The sequence below is a fragment of the Halichoeres trimaculatus genome, unplaced genomic scaffold (genome assembly GCF_033239565.1).
Source record: "Halichoeres trimaculatus isolate MK-OKI-2021-1 unplaced genomic scaffold, fHalTri1.1 fHalTri1_scaffold_23, whole genome shotgun sequence".
NCBI classification, from domain to species: domain Eukaryota; kingdom Metazoa; phylum Chordata; class Actinopteri; order Labriformes; family Labridae; genus Halichoeres; species Halichoeres trimaculatus.
In genome coordinates this window covers 14,012,447-14,027,521 of record NW_027437201.1, presented here as the reverse complement: position 1 = coordinate 14,027,521, position 15,075 = coordinate 14,012,447, and the positions used below count along the sequence as shown (strand labels likewise).

The 15,075-nt window shown below is 39.8% G+C and overlaps 1 protein-coding gene across 1 annotated transcript in view; it reads right to left on the bottom strand.

The window, feature by feature from the left end:
• Positions 1-14,170, bottom strand: part of lrrc45 (leucine rich repeat containing 45) — a 33,199-nt gene extending 19,029 nt beyond the window's left edge. The window contains exon 1 of the mRNA XM_074663035.1: positions 13,880-14,170. The gene's annotated coding sequence lies outside the window, so the exon portion shown is untranslated. The remainder of the gene's footprint in view (positions 1-13,879) is intronic.
• Positions 14,171-15,075: the final 905 nt, after the last annotated feature.

Genomic DNA, 15,075 nt, shown 5'->3' with positions numbered 1-15,075 from the left:
AACATGAAATAGTTACAAATATGAGTGTGTTTATTTTTATTGTGGGTGCAGTTAAAAATGTGACTTTGTCTGAGTAAATAGTCTCCATATAAAAAGCCTCAACATTGTCACGAAACTTATGTGAAATAGATCATCTCCACTTGTGGACATTATATTAACATTCTTTATGACTTTGTCTTTCTAATTTATATACAACACATATTAACGAGGAAGCTCCTGCAACCTGCAGGCACCTGCACGTTCTCATCTACTGTGAGAATCTGTTACTTCAGGTACAGCTGAAGTAAGATAAACTAGCGATCAAAGGGGCCAAAAGAAACAGTTTTCAAATGTAACATCTATTTATTTTGTATGATACTTTGCTGAAGGACTCCTTAAGTTTCTGCAACAAGACACACACACCATGCTCTTTTGGAAAATGCCTGACTGGATCAGTGGAGTTTGCTATCATAAAAATACCTCTTGGAACAAAATAGTTTAGACTGAATTGAAAGTTCACAATGGATACGAGTGTCAGGTTGATTCTTGGGTCAAAATATCAGCAATTACATTTAATCACACAATATTTTCAACTGTGATTATGATTATGTTATTATTCATATTTGGTAGTTATCTCTACATTTGACTTCACCTCTCAGTAACAGTGCTTTTTACAAAACAAACAAACAAAAAAAACTATGGACATGCAAAATTATGAATTTAGAATCTACATCAACATGGGACTGCATTTCAGCCCTGTGTTGCCTGGTGAGACTGTGGGATAGTGTTTCAGTGTGGTGTCTGTTTGGCATATGCTGATGCTAGAATTGCTAGAATTATCTGATCTGGGCTGGACACTACCAAACAATTTGTCTTAAACTTTTATTTTCATTAGCCATGTCCAGAGACAGATGGATTTTATTGTGTTGACTCATTGTTAAATCGAAGGGAGATGTTGCCATACGTGACCTCAAGCAGAAGGGTTTTCCAGTCCTGTTGTTTCTCTGTTTGGCAGAGACCATGGTGTTTCCAAAGACACATTTCACCCTGCTATGAACAATACTGTGTGTGTATTTGTCTTTGTGTTTTCCCTCTGTATCAGTGAGTCAAGGGGAACAAAAAGGATTCCTGCAATCATCTATCCTACTCATTATTTCAACGATAACATTGATAGCTGACTTTGATCGATGATTTCTCAGTCATGACACTCCCACTGAGAATAATTTCCAGCTTGGCCTGAAGCTGCAAACCCAACCACTACTGTTCACTCTGCTGTTTCACAGAGAAATCAAAGGCGGCCACAGATCAGTAAACAGTTTCGTCCATGTCAATGGTCGTCCCATCACCACATTCAACTTCAAATAGCTTATCATTGAGGTCTCATGCAAACACTGTGAGTAGGAGTTTTTCGGTAAGTAGATTAGGTTAATGATTGAGTGAATCTCAGAGCAGAAAGGACAGCAGGGAGATAGCAGAGCACTCATTGATCGTCACACAAAATGTTCACAGTGATTTTCAATAAGAGAGACAATTACAGGGCTCAGACACGTACATCAACGCTGCGGGACTTTTTTTTTTAGTAGCTTAATTTCTATAAGGAGTAGAGCTCATTCAGTCATAACTTTGTTTGAATTTCTTTATGAGGTTCAACGACCTCAAACGTTCAAGAGGACGCTTCCAAAACTAACAGTATGCACATTGATCTCAGCCTCTGTATTGTGTAATGGTTCACAAATTGTGCAGGAATGAGTCAATATTGGAGGAATAGACACACACGGTTGGTGGGGGGAAATGTTCTGCAGATAGCTGGTTGACTCTAAAGTGTCTGTCTGAACTGGTCAATTCAAACACACACATGCACACACCACACACACACACACACACACACACACACCACACACACACACACACACACACACACACACCCACAGATATGCACCCCTTTTTTTGTGAAGAACCACCCAAACACCCGAACAGCCCTTAACTTTTCAAAGGATCCATGATTCTGATGATTTAAACCATCACCTGCAGTTAAAAACCTTTTTCTGATGAGAACTGTGATTTACCTCATACATATAAACTCAAAATGCCACGTCTCATAATTACAGTAAACTGTGAAATTATTAAAAGTGGAAAGAATTTTTATGAGACCTGTAACAGGATGCAATTCTGTGACCAGAAGTTTGAAAGAGTCAGAAATCATACAACAGCACAAAACACCCAAAACTGTTTGGAAAAGTTTCAGCTGCCTTCTGAGGATACAAACTGATGAAAATCTCCCCCTGACTTTGCACTGACTTTTTCTTCCCAGCCCCTCAAAGGAAATTTCTGCAAAAAGCCGGGGTGAGCTGAGTAAGAACTGATCAGGAATGATTCAGTATGAGTGGGAATGACGTTCGTTTAATGTTACCTGTGCAGATAAAACATCTGAGGTTGCAGACGCTGAATCATTTTCAAGATAAGTATGACAAGGATGTTCACATATCTGATTGTTTTACTCGTAGACTTTCTAAAAATGCAAAACCTGTGCCACTGTGAATATGGTGTGTGTAGGAAAAATGTCAACCATGTGGCCTCAATAAGAGCGTTATCTTTGTTATCACCAATTCACTGTTCCTTTCTGAAGCTGATATTCTGACTTGTATCACCTCTTTAATGACATGAATGAAACCCTCACAGGAGGACTGTACAACCAGCTCACTAACAATCTATTATCCCCATGTGTGTGTGTGTGTGTGCATGTGTGTCTGTACTCTCGCAGCATTGGTGGACATCAGTTAGTGTGTCTTTATATTTGAACGACTGAGGAATGTGTTGACTGTTGACCTTGGCCAAATGGAAGCCATTATCTCCCCCCTCCTCTGCCGAGCTGATAAATTAATGAGAGAAAACACTGCTTACATTGATACTGGTGTCGCCAGCAGACACAGGGACACAGAAGAGGGAGGGGGCACAGAGACACAGATATTAGGATATTAGAATATACTATTTGGAGTAACTAAAGGGACAGAGAGGCGAGGTGAGGTAAGAAGCATGAACAGCAGCTTCTGCAAAGGAACAGAGCAACCAGGACTCTAAATCAGGCAACAAAGAAAAACACACACAATGCTGTAGCCGTGAAGCTCACTGTATTAATTTTGCAGGCTGGGACCATTAAGTCATTTATAGTCTGCTCAGAGCAGGATCTAGGAGTTAAATTGGCCTTAGGCTGATTTGTGTTGAAAGAGAGCAAACAGTGGCTCATGTGCTCTTCTTGGTGGTACGCAGGATTGTGCGCCTCTGAGTGAACCATGAGGGGAAGAGAAAGACGCACATTAAAGCTCCCCCTCCATTAACCAGCCATTAGCACTTGCTTCTCCGCTTTACGCCCCAGTCTGTTTCAGGAAAAAAGACGACCATGATTATTCTCTTAGAAGCAAACTTGCCAGATCTTTGCATCCAAAGACGGAACATTTAAGGTCATGTGCACACATAATGAAACTTTATATCAACCAAGGTTCCTAATGCACAGAGAAGAAATAAGCTGCAAATGCAGAAAATGATGCACCTCTAAGAAAAAACATGCAAATGTTTTATCTGTTTCTGATCCGGTCACAATAAGCTGACACAGCCAGCGCCCCCTACAGGCTGTGAGCACTTGAAGCCTCAGGCCTTCAGGTGCGTTTTTCATCTGCAGGTGTGTTTTTTTTTTTTGCTGAACATTATTTGTGATGTAAATTTGGTGTCAATGCGGCTGTTCTTGCATTTTGTAACTCATTTACAGAGTTCCCGCTGTATTGCTTCTAATTTCAAATAAAAGACTTATTTGTCCCTTTGTTTTGAGATCAAGGTTTTGACTGGGGTTAAAAAATAGAACAGAAAGGAGCTAAATCAAAGCATCTGTCATTTATTACTTCATCCCCATCCTCAGTTTCTGATCATCTGTCTCTTTTCATTTTAAAATCCTTCTCCTGTTCACCTTGAAAGTCGAGCACCACTTCATCTTTGTTCTGCACCCCATCTGGCGAGTCAACAGTGAGGCCTTAAGTCATTCCAGGCACCACTCACTGCGTGTGTGTGAAAAAGATCCACATCCAGACATTAATCCCCAAAACAATCCTAATAGATAAAGCGTGACGACGGGAACAGGAGAGATTCATTCCTCCGGCAGCTAAGGAGATATCACTCACCGATTCATGGGTGCACTCAGGTGTACTATTTGCTTTTCAATTAGGCCATATCCAAATGGGAGATAGGGAGGTTTTAAAAGTATTCACACGCTTCTTTAAAGAGTACAGGATTTTCTGCCTCACCATCCAATTTCCAGAGTCCATCTAAACGATTAACTGCTCAAACAAGCTGCCCAGGCAGAACACACACACCGATAATAAATAGCTATGGCCAAATGTCGCAAACATCCGACTGAATTAAGCTGAGAACAAGTGGAACAATATGAAGGGATATGAGGTCAGATGGATGGAAGCTGGGAAATGGAAACAAGCAAGGCTCTTTAATGAGGTGTTTTTGTTCCCAATTACCGTTTATACCCTCATTTATCAGCTAGACACCAAAGAACAGCTTTCCAGTTCTGTGTTAAGGTGTGAAAGCTGTGGGGGAAGAGGACGATTTCACTGAAAACAAGTGGAGCATTAGATATCTTCATCTATTCTTGACATGATCTCTGGAGCACTGGAGCGTGAAAGTGTGATAGAAACGGTGTGTCATCAAAGCATGCACGACTTCAACAGGAACCTGTGTGTGAATCAGGCCTTGTTTCGATATCTGAACGGTGTGTTAAGATACTTTTAGATGAACATGTTCAGGTATGTATTAATATCAACAGTTTGCTCTGGTTTAACAGTGCTGTACAGCCACTCTTATCATCCTCTGAGAGGGACAAACAGAACTAAATGATGCAGAAATTAGCTTCCATTGATCTGCTGTTGGCTGTTTTATGATCTGTGAATGCTGTTTTTCCCTTTCCAGATCACTAGTTTTTACTGTCTGTTTAAACAGCCGGTCCGCAGTTAACTGTATCAGCCCACAGCAGTGTGACAGTCAGGATGTGTGTGTGTGTGTGTTTGGGTTAATGGTGGTGATGATCTCAGATCAATTACAGAGATAATGTTAAAAGATGCTGCTCTTTCTTCTCACACATGGGAGCCTGGTCAAACCACGATAAAATGGTTTTAGCCGTTGATACAGTGTGATATTTTTTACATATTAGCAGCAGTATCAAAAATAAGTACAATGCTACGTGATAAACTGCAGTGATGCTGAGCAAAAGGTGGGACGGGGGTTTCACAGACAGAGAATAAGCTTTTATTCCTTTCACACACACACCAATCTGCACATACACACACAGAAGTATCACCGCTGGCCTTTGCTTATTAATGTGCGGTTTCAGGAAACTATTGCTGTGCTGATGTTTCCAGCTATAATGCGACTGGGCAGAACAATGCAGTGTTAATTTGTTTGGTTTCCGGCAAAGGGCTGCAAAAACAGTGATGGCCACAGAGACAGGAAAGGACATTAATAGATGAAGGAATGCTGAGGGAGGGGGACAGACCAGGGCATGTCAGGCACAAAGGGAGATTTTAAAGAGAAAAAAGGGGAAAGTTTAAACCAAGATTGCAAACTGGGATAATAAATACAAATACTGAAACATTTAATGAGAGAGAAACCACAGAGAAGGGTTTAAACTGAGCGGTTTCTTCGTGATGCTGTAAACCCTGAAGTATTCCATGAACTTGTTGTGATCTGGACTCACTGGAGAGATTTGATGTCAGTAAACCAGTTCTCCACGGACCCTGCTTCATTCTTCTATCCGTGGAAAAAGTTATCTGAGACAATGAAGGCAACAGGATGTGCCGTTTTATCACTTCCTCCCAGTCCCACTTTGTTTAGGGCTGCATCAGAGCGAGTGAAGGAAAAGAGAAGGAGGGGAAGAGAAACTAAAGAACAGAAGGGATAGAGGGGAAGTTGTTTGACAAGATGCCAAGTAGATTTAACGTTTGAAATCCAGCCTGGGCCAGGATTTCATGTGGGTTCAAAGTGTTTGGGGTCTTGTTTTGGAATTGTCCTCCTTTTCTTCTGCATGGCGGTGTTGGAAAGACTCTACCACACAAGCTACAAAACTTCTAAACTGATACTTCTTAATTTGTTCAGCCACAAGTTTCCTCCAAATGATGGCAAAGCTGTTTCTTCAGGCATCAAAAGGAGCTAGTTGGGGAGGTTTGGGGCTTCACAAAGATGCCTTTTTGGCTCTTTGGTTTAGTCTTTTGAAGGCCAGATACATCAACTCAATGAGAACCCAGATGCCAACTCAAAACATACTTACAAGATTAACTATTCTACACAAATACAACAGAAGGAGCTGGGAAATGTTGCTTGAGTGAGTTATACATCAAATAAAAGAAATAAAAAATCAAGATGAATTAGAAAAGATTGAAATCTGTCTTCCCGTCACGTTGAATCATCTATGGGGATCTTTATAAAAACACAACAGACTAGACCATAATCTAGATATTCTGATTCTTTCTGACAAAGTACACAAGATTTGCTCAAATTGACACAAATCAAAAAGGATTTAAAGGGAGACAATATATATCAAATGTTTAGACATCTGTCACTCATGAAATCAAGAAACATGTTTATAATAATATGATCTTTGAGGCTATCTGTACTCTCACGACCTGCTGCCTGGGTTTAGGTGATTGTGGAAGTATGTACCTGCATGTTACTACAACATTTCACAGGCAAAGATTTCTGTTTAGTGACACAGTAATGTTAAAATCCAGCAGGGAGATATTTCCTCACAGGAGCTCTATAATCATATTTCTGCTCTTTATAACTACCCATCTGATACCTTTTTAGGGTAATTTATGATAAAACTAGAAATGCACTCAGAGATCGCAGACCTCCGCCAAGCATATTGTGATTGTTACGCAACACTTTAGTCCTACTTTAACATTATACTCCCTTTCAGCAGACTGTCTGCTACAATTTGGTGTTGGTTGCAGGTTTGTACGATAATTTGTTTTCTGACAGTGTTGAAAATTACGATGACCCAGTACATATTTCATATTCTGGAATATTGCCAGGATCTGGATCGTAGTTTTACATCTGTCAGAAATTATGGTGACCTTGTCTTGTATTGTTTTTCAAGCAATCTGACCATTTATGGTGGAGTTATATACACATATGGTGAAAACGGCCCTATCTCACAATGATAAAGAATCCTTCATAAAAGTCCTGGATTCAGGCAGTGATCTGGATTACCTTCAAAATTTAATCACTTCTTCCTTATCCCATTTTGAATATTTCCTGAAAATTTCATCAAGATCTGTTTGTTACTTTGTGAGTTATGTTGTTCACAGACAACTCTCCCAAAACATAACCTCCTTGGCGGAGACTACAGCAATGTTAGCAGTAAAATTTCAAAGTAAATGTCATTTTCAACCATTAAAGGCACGGGACAGCTGTGCCCTCCCACGAGTTTGAAGCCAGGGATAAAGAATATCCAAAAATTCCCTTTCAACATAGAGTGACACTAGCCTTAACCCTAAAGACCACTCAGACACGAGTGAGGCACTTTCAAACTTGGCCTTGTGGGTACATTTCAATGCCATCCTTTGGTTCTTTTGTTTTTTTTCTTGCTCTATCCACCGTCCTCTCCTTTTTGTTTGAACAAAAGCCCAAAAATGTGATTCAAAAACCAATAAACCCCACTTTAATAACACACTTTAATTCAACCTTTTAGCTCTTAAAGTGAAGAGGACACAAAAATCTGATACCCCATCAGGTTTCATTACCCTCAGACACCTAACCAGTACTTTTTCTGCAGACAAAGACAAGCATGTGTAGAATAGTCACACAAATCCACTTAAAAATACACAAGTTTCTTTCACCAAAATAACTAAGCAATCATCTTTCTGCTCCACAGAGTGGGAGCTCCTTCTCCACAGTCTGCAGGCGTGATGGCACCCAGAGGATTTGCCTATCAGCGACAGCACATGTTCTCCTGTTCAAAAACAACAAGCTATCTAAGAGCACACATGTGTGTGCTGAGGCGTAGGGCTGCACTGCTTTACTGAGCACTCAGAGGGTGGATGAGCGTGTGTGCATGAACATATCTCTTTCACTTCCCACTTTTGATGAACAAGAGAGTGATTTCACAACCACGACAGACAGACGGACGGACTGAACTCAGTGCCCATAACACACACACACACACACACACACACACACACACACACACACACACACACACACACACACACACACACACACACACACACACACACACACACACACACACACACACACACACACACACACACACACACAGATGAGGTCAAGATCCTGATGAGGTATGAACTTTATGTCAGTAAAGTGAGTCCAAGACTAAAGACTATTTGAGCAGCAACAGAAGGTAAAACCCATTTTTAGGGTGAGTGGTTGGCGTCAGAGTTAAATTTAAGAAGTAAAGGTCAGGCTGAGTCAACAGGAAATAGATGTTAGTCAAGGTTCTGTCCCAAAAAGCAAGCAAATCAGAAAAAGCGATTGATGATTTGATATGAGGATGGATTTTGTCCTTAAATTAATCTGCATCTGTCTTTAAAGTTACAAACCTTTAAACCACAGCCTGCAAACTGTCAGAGATCGATAGAGGTTTAATTTTTATGGGGAGTGGAGAGCAGACCCTGAAAGAGTCACACCTTTGTTTGCAAGTAATGAGTCTTCAGCATGCAGACTGCTGGTGCTCTCAATTAGCCATAGTCTTGTCTTTTTCTCATACAGAGATGGAGTAAAAAGCTTTGATATGAAGCTTTTGATAACTCACATAATAATAAAACAACAGTTTCTTTTACAGAGACAGAGAGATGGATAAAGGTAGGAGTGTGTGTGCACACGTTAACATTCCTGCTGTTTCCCCTCCACTTGTAGGAGCCAGCTGACAGCTTCTGAGAGGTTTATGTCTGCTGAGCAATACTCACCTGTGTTTTATGTGTGTGTGTGTAAGCCATGAATGTGACTGAGTAAACCAGACTCCGAGAGAGACGCTTAAAGACCCATCAGAGCTTTTTGTCCCTCTCATAAGAGCTCTTCACAGAGACAAACATCCACACAGTGCAGTCCACGACAGCCCAGAGCTGACAGCTCTTTAAAAAAATGAGAAACACTTAGAGAAATACACTGAGACTGCTCTCAGTGTTGATTTTTTTTTTATAGAAATGCATTTAAAAGCCTCTTTACTTTGTCAAATCATAAAGTTCCAGATGGCACAGCTTTTGCTCTTAATTAGAAATGATGGCAAACAGTAAGTCAATGAAGGGAACAGTGAGATAACTCACCAAACAAAGACTTAAACTATATTTTTCAGCAGTATGCTGGTATTTTCTTGCACAGCCTAATGTGAAGACTTATTTAAAAAAAAAAAAGCTTGATTGCCTCTGAAAGTACTTCTGTTTTCAGTTGATTTGGCAAATGTATGTAAAATAAAAAAAAATAACAAACCCTGACCATAACCATGGACATAGTCACACAAGCTTGTAGAGCACTGTACTGAATGTGCACTATTATATTTGTTTCCAATAAGATCAATTAAACAGAACAAAAATAGAGAGAAAAACTTAAACATGGAGGAAGTAATATTTAAAAGAGAGAAATTATTCATATATTTCATAAGAATATTTTCATCTACAGTATTAAAAAGAAACAAACTCAAGTAACAGAGGGAAACTGAATCCTGAAAGTAGACATGAGTGAAGTGGTAATGTGTTCTCTCTGGCTCCCTCTTCAGGTCATTTCAGGCACTGCTACCTCTCAGAATAAGACTTCAAATTATGCATCTGTTGGGTTTCTATTTTTCAGTTTCAGAAGATACTCTGATATCCTGGCATGCAAACAACTGCAAAAAATAGTCTTAGTCCTGTATTACTCTAACCATGAATATTAAAAAATAAACTCTAAATATACCAAAGTTTAATCAAGATTAAAAACTCCTTCCTGGATTATTTCTATTTGAGCTGTTAACTACTTTCATCTTTCCTTTTATGTCATAGCTTTGTTGTATACTCAACTCTGATTGGTCAATTATGGCCACTATCCATCTTTCTTGAAGGTCAACCAGATGTGTTGAATGCTGGATTCTGATTGGTCAGCACTGATGCCCTGGACAACCTGGTCACACATGTCATATCAGAACAGTCTATGGGAGTTCAACACGTCCATAGTTAAGGATTTCACTTCTACCTGTTGACCATGTGGCAAAAACATCAGAGGGAAGACACACAGCGACAAGTGAGGGATGTTGTAAACACAAAAAGCTCAGTGACCAAAGAAGAACTAAAAAAAAGCTTCTCACACAGGTGCTGCAGTTATTTACTGCCTCTGTCCAGGTTGCTAACGGAAAATGTAAATTTTCCACACCTGAATGCAAATGAAATCAGCAAGTTTAGTATGATTTATCTGGTAACTGGAGTTGAAGACGTGAGGGTGCATGGAACCGTTAGGTTTGTTTGCATTGGTGTTGATAGCTGGGTGGTAGACTATGTTGTCACTGTGCCTTTGTCTTACCTCTATAGGGATTTTAATTAGCCCACATACACTCTAACCTGTTAGGTTCAGTCCCCCTGTCAGATCTGTTCATAAAACATAAGTGTGCCCATAACTCCTATATGGTTCAGTTTACCCAGAAAACCCAATATCTCCATAATGAGGGTTTAGCTGTGGGAAAGTCAAATGTATCCCATACTCAGCAGCACAAACACGTCAATCAAACTAATCTGATCCAGCTGCTATCACAGATATGAGTTCTTGGATAATTAACCCAAAACACGGAAACAACTCTGTCTCTCATCTCTGTCAGATAACGACTTTGCCCTGTGTATACTCTGTTCCTCGATGTCAGCTCAACCTGCTCATCTACAGTCCGATGTTAGTATCAAGCCATACCAGAATCCACTGTCTGTGGGGGTGTTTCCACAGACCGCAGTTCATATCATGCAATCTTATTATTTTGAAGGCTAACAGACATGTCAAGTAATTTACATTATCTGTATATCCGATACTCTAACCGTAGGTAAAACTAGCTGAGAAAAGCACTCAAGATCTCAGGTGTAATCAAACCTACAAAAAGTAAATCCGTTCAGTTAGCTGATGCAAAACTGACAACAACGAGAAGAGTGTTGCACACAAAGTATCGTTAAAAGCGTTGACGTTGAACTTTTGAACTAGAAAAAAGTATCCATGCACTCGAGAGTCTTTGGATGTCCTACAAGTTTGCCGTTATGGAGAAATTTCCTCACTTTACTGGTGAATTAACTTTGCAAAGCAAAATATTCACCAATCACTGATTTAGGAGAAAGAGAGTAACTAATGGCATGGTTTGGTTGTGGTTTAAGCAAGAGTGTAAAAGATTAGCGTGAATGAAGCTTTATTGACAGTTTTATCAGGACTGGATGATTTTCTTTTCATAAAAAAAGACTAACATGGAAACATTTTCCACTTTTTAGAAACAGCCTCAAGTGGCTAATCAAGGAACTGCATTTTTCAAGAGCTCAAAGTAACCAAGTCTTCAGCCAGGAAGGTTGCAGCTTAGTGGGGAAACAAATAATTGAGCATATCAACTTTTCTGAAAAACAACTCCCTGAAGAACAGCAGATAGCATGTAGCCAACAAAGGACAAAAACTTAGCTGTAACAGGATATCAAAATTATCTTTTCCAACCATTCCAGGCTTGTTTTTCCTGCTTCAGTACATCCCAAAATGTTGAATTTGAAGTTCACATATGGTCTAAAAGGTCTACTGCCTTGCCTGGAACATCTGGACAACCTACCTGGCTCTGCGAGGGGACTGTTCCCATTACAGGATGTCCTTCAGAGCTATTTGTTTGGAGTGTGACTTACAATAGAGGTCAGCAGTTGTATAGCAGCCGGTGCTCCGGACAGACACAGGAAGCTGGCAGAGCTTTGAGAGGAAGAGCACATGGACAGAAGAATGGGAGCGGTGACAGTTCACAGTGGACACTCTGCTGTGATCCATACATCCTCTTTTGAAAGGGAAATGTATTCAAAAGATTATCATGTTTACGAATAATACAACATCGTACTCAGATAGACTCAGTCATAAGGTTGGCTTTTAAGGTGCTTCGAATGCACAGGTCCACAAAAGACAGTCAAAGACAACATTATTCTTAACCTCATAAAGCGTTATTACAGATTACTTTTGCTGCAGGAAAAAATAGGTGGATACCAAACAAAGACAATTTTCTCACGCTACATATATTAAACTCATTCGAATAACTTTCTTAAGTTTCCCAAATTATCTGCAGCAGCAGCAAAATACTTTGACAGAGAGAAAGAGAAAAAGAGAGCAAAACTACAGGATTTACTAACAAATATTTGGTAGCCAGATGGAAGTTATCTTCTCCAAGAATGTGCATCAGTGTAAGTGCAACTTCAACACCAGGTTACATCTACTTCCACAGCAGAAAGATAGTGTTTGTCATGTTTTGAAAAGGAAAGTTGAGATCAAAAGGTAAAAGTTTTACATGAGACTCAGAAAACAGAACAGCAACAGAAAAAGGAAGAGTTTTACAGTTTAATTGAAAGAAAGGATTTATAAGTATTTTCCACCCATCAGTCTGTCATGTTATACATTCCTGCCTGTCTTTCCTCCATTGTGTAGCATCAAGCCATCTGTGTGTCTGTTCCTGCACCTCCAACACATTTCCTATACAATGTGTGTGCGTGTGTGTATATATGTGTGTAAGTGACCCACTTCTTGTTTTCAGAGGAGTAATAAGGAAGCTCATAGTCAGGGCTTTTGTAAAGAGTTTATTGTTAACCGCTACGTCCACACTCCTAATCGGCCAATCCATTTGGAGAAGAATAGCAGGAAATAGAAAGTGGTTGTGTAAGCCGCTCAGGGGCTGGCTGTGTAACTAAGAAAGGCTGTTTCAGAAAATGTGGCAACCTTTCTGAGGAGCCATTTATTTTTATCTGCTCTCTTCAAGTGGCTCACTTAAACAATGACATCAGGGGAGGACAGGTGTGTGTTTGATATCTTTGGTTCCATCATGTGCCAAATATAAAATTTTGAAAATAAGAAACTTCAGGAAAAAAACTCTAAAGTAATGCACAAATCTGTGGTCAAAGCTCTGATGCAAACTCTATCAAAGTCTCATCAGACTTAGATTAATAAGAAAAAAATAAAATTAGATAGCAAAGTTGGCCAATAGCTCTAAAAAGACACAAAGAAGACATGTACTGAAGAAGAGTTTGATGATGAGGAGGTCACAATACTAAACTGTATAAAGCTGTTGGAAAATTGATGCAATTATGAAGTAGGCTAATTCTTCCAACTAACATGAAAACTGTTAAGTGTCTGCAACAAGGTGGGAACAAATTTAGCAAGCAGAGCCCTTGCAGCCATTTGTTTTGAATGGCAAGTACAAGTGGAAGAACATGCAGGCAGGCAAACAAGAAATCAATCAGCAGGAAAAACAAAGTGAAGTGAAAGATCTCTACATAAAAGTTTCAGGCCAGAGGAAGCGCCATTGCACTGAGTGCTTAGAAAACGCACCAATAAGCCTTTCCCGTGACATTTCTAATGTCGCCTATCCAAAAGAAATGTCCAGCTGGAGATCAACACTAAAGCCTGCCTACATCTACAATTATGAACACCAAACAACGTGCTGAGCAACGGAGCCACTGACACGACCTGTACACACGCAGCAAGCTTTTGGGCCAACATGTCACATGTGCTCAGATATAAAGATCAAACAACACCAATAGTATTCCATTCTTGGTTATTACGTAAATGAGCTACGCAATTGAATAAGCAGGCCCACTAGAGTAATGGGCCTCAACCTGCTAACGCGTTGAATTTACGCACAAGGAAAACACACACTTACCTTGTGACGTCTTCATCCTTAATAAATTCGACTTTTGATAGGTGTTGGTGGTTTTGAAGAGTTTGGACCCCAACTGAGATGATCTATTATGTGTTCATTAATGCAGTTCCTGGACAGAAAATCCAAGCAGTTTCACTCCCTCGATCGTCCTCAAAGTCCGTGTCAGTGACCAACACTTTTAAAGCCCTACAAAGAGCACTGTAACCAATCATCTAACAACTTAACTGAGTATTTACACGGGAATTTATCAAATATTTTTTGATTCCTTATAAACTTACTGTTGCCAAACCAGAAACAACTGGCGCTCAAACCTTAAAAGGTGTACGTCAGGTCACAGGTGTGATGCGTGCTGCGCTATTGGGTGAAAATGATCACCTGATCCTATTTTTTCCCCCCATTTCATTTTATTTATATCAAAATCAATAAATTATTTCTTTATCCCAGTTTCAGTATATTGTAAGGACATTGAACTGAGTCATACTATTCTGTAGGTAAGAATAGGTGTATTACCCTGTCTAAAAAATACCCCCCTCTTAACAGTGAGTTGTAGATGTTTACATTTTGCAATAATGATTTCATTATCAAAAAAAGAAGGGCAGTGAGGAGGTGTACTGAAATCATTGTCTGCATCTGCTGGTTTTGTTTCAAATTTGCAGACATGAATGAAATCAACAAGCCAAGTTTCATGTATTCACAGAGAGCTGCTGGAGTTAGTTTAGTTGGCTGCAAAGTCCAGTGAATCACAAGGTCTCTCTTTCCTGTTGCTCCCACTTTTTCTGCTGACCTTAGCAGGTGCCCGGGTTTACACTGCGAGTCATACAGACACACAGTTTCCTTCTCTCACACATTTGAAGAGATTCAAGCCTTGTGGTTTCAATCTGAAATAGAGACATGGCCAGTGACAGAGTCCATGCAGCTTTACCTGAACCTCCACGTCAGAGTGAAGACGACAGTAAAGAAGAGGAGAAGACTTTTGGGAATTTCTTTACAGAGCTAGAATCTGTGGATCTGCCTCTGGGAACCACTTTAAGGTAAACTGTTTCAATACACATAACACATCAAGAGGACCGCTGAAATATCTGCTGATCACAAAGGTTTCTTTTTAAAGAAGGAACTATGCTTCATGCATATGCACATTTGGGAATTTCATCAGCCAAGACCACAAATTAATTTCATGTTTGCTTGAAAAATGCACA